The 2,595-nt window shown below is 35.5% G+C and overlaps 1 pseudogene; it reads right to left on the bottom strand.

The window, feature by feature from the left end:
* Window positions 1-635: 635 nt before the first annotated feature.
* LOC118926758 (U6 spliceosomal RNA) lies at window positions 636-734 on the bottom strand (annotated as a pseudogene).
* Window positions 735-2,595: the final 1,861 nt, after the last annotated feature.

The raw sequence follows: 2,595 nt of genomic DNA, 5'->3' as shown, positions 1-2,595 counted from the left end.
ACTAGCTAAGTGACCTAAATGAGAGAGTGCTTCTTCCTCAATAATTTCCATAATAAAAACTTCCTTTAAATGCAGGCCATCTTTGAACCAATCACTCTGGTCTGGAAATGGAATATCCTGCTTGTCCAGGCCTAGTCACATGCCCAACCCTCAAACAGGCATAGGGTCTGGCTTTTCTGAATCACTTTGGCTCAACATGACTGAGGTTGCAGAAGTTGTTCACTAAGGGAAAATCAGGATGATATTATGGAAGGAGTAGAAATGTATGCTAGGTGGGAGATATAAGGGAGTGGGGGATTACGGAGGCAATCAGGATGCTGAGAATCAGAGGAGGACCAGAAGAAACCTGAAGGATGAGAGATGAATTCCAGTGAGATTTCTAAAAATGAGTCCAAGGATAGCATAACAGTACATATTCCTGATCTCCACCTAAAATCTACCGAATTTGGACCAGAGACTCTAGGGATGTGTCCTGTTGATGTGCATTTAAAAATAAGAATACAATGATTCTTCAGCACTCAAAAGTTTGAGAACCACTGGATTTTTAAAATTGAAGTATAGTTGATATACAATATTATATTGGTTTCAAGCATACAACACAGTGATTCATCATTTACACCTGTTATTAAGTCCTTAAAAATATGGTACACTTCACAAATTTTCAGGGCGCAGAAGCCATGCTCATCTTCTTTGTATGGTTCCAGTTTTAGTATATGTGCTGCCAAAGTGAGCACAAGAACCACTGAATTAAAATTATAAATATAAAAAGGCCTGAGTCTCTCAATAATTTAATGTGTAGAGTTTCTCTGAGCTGTGAATTTATGTGATTTCTAGGTTGTTATCTGGAGAAAAAAAATAACTTGAGCAGAAAATGAACACCAACCACATAACATAGAAAATGTTTTAAAAATGTGGGTGAATTCTTATGTAGAATTTTATGGAAATTCACTTCTCTTGGTGAATTTGTATGTAGAGAAAAATCAGTCAAAATCTATTTAAGATCAGTAGTACCTCTTGGTGATTTGCTTCAACCTCCCACCTCTCAAGACTTTCTCCACATAGTAACTTAGAGCAGACAGATGAATGGCATTCTAGAAAACAGGTATGAAAAATTGAAAATGAATACTCATGAGTGTCGTTGAATATGAAGAAATTACAAGGTTTTGCTTTGAGTCTGTATTTCTTAGTCCGCTTAGGCTTGAGTGAAGTATTTAGTGCTCCCTAAGCATCAAGCGTATTGCAAATCCTATGTGTTTTATCACAAAAACAGCTCATCATTGGTTATGAAGTGTGTTGAAATTTAGCCACCAGGTGTCAGTAAGACTTGCAAAACAATAGGGTTTGCAAAGTCCAGTGATTCTGGTCATTCTGTCTCTAGGAACAAATTAATAAAGTCTTTGGTTATATCTTCTTTTTGTTCCATGGGAAGAGATGCCTACCATTGACAGAACCATTGAGCACATACAGGATTGAAATTGTCTTTTCTCCCCCCTCCATGGCAAGGACTTGCTTCACCACAATTTCAGAATATGAGCTGGTTTTTAATTTCTAATAATTGAGTACCTCGAGATTCATAGCGAATGAAATAATTTAGCCCACCCAGAAGAAAGAGGATACATCTGGGCAGGCGATATAGGCAGGGTATCTTGCTAATTATTGTAAACTACCATGAAATGTCAATTAATAAGGAAGAGGTAGAAGGGTGAACACTCTTAGACTACTTATGATATTGCCAAAAGCATTATGCTGGGACAATTTAGAAACTTAAAACTTGGTCTTTTTAAACTAATCATCCAACTTTCATATTAGTTGGAAACTCTCACTATTATTGCTGCTGCTGTTATTGGCTTCATCATTATTGTTTTATCCTCTGTTGTTGCTTATAAGACTTAAACATAATCCATTTGAGCCTTAAACCAAGCCACCTGAGTGTATTTTTCCTATCTCATATAAATATCAAATGAAAACTTGAAGTTAACACTTTTCATAACATATCAATATGACTATCAAAAATTATTCTATTACCTATTCTTCTGGCCTGAGAAGAGATTTTGTGAAAAGTATTCTTACCTTTATGATGATTACTCAAATAGTCATTGTGTTCTGGTAAATTGTTTGCTTTAATTCTTATTTTACTTTAAGTTTCTTCAGAGGCAGCTGTTTCAAGCAATTGGTGTAGCCAGCCTATCTAGTCAGAGTCTGAGTAAGGTTACATAGTCTGTTGACTCATACGGCAATTCCTGGGTAGAACACAATTTCTACATCATCTTTGAAACAAATCCAATAGAGCAAGATCCCAGCTGTCCTTGTATCTGTTGAAAACATAAGACTGACCTAGTTTAAAGTCTCGGCATTATTTTGGACAGCATTTAGTTTTTCAAAACTGTGAGAATAATACAAGTTTATTTTAGAAAATTTGAAAAAATAAAGAAAACACCAACATGAAAAAAAATAGCAGCTATTAATATTTTGACCTACAGCTAGCTGTCAAGATTTTGCTTAATCTTACTTGTTTCAGTGTTTACAGTATTTAAAAAGCAGCAGCAATAGGAGGAACCACTCATTTTGTCACAGAAATTACCTATTTCTGAACAA

Source organism: Manis pentadactyla, chromosome 5 (assembly GCF_030020395.1).
Source record: "Manis pentadactyla isolate mManPen7 chromosome 5, mManPen7.hap1, whole genome shotgun sequence".
NCBI lineage: Eukaryota > Metazoa > Chordata > Mammalia > Pholidota > Manidae > Manis > Manis pentadactyla.
This window is presented reverse-complemented; position numbering and strand designations above follow the sequence as displayed.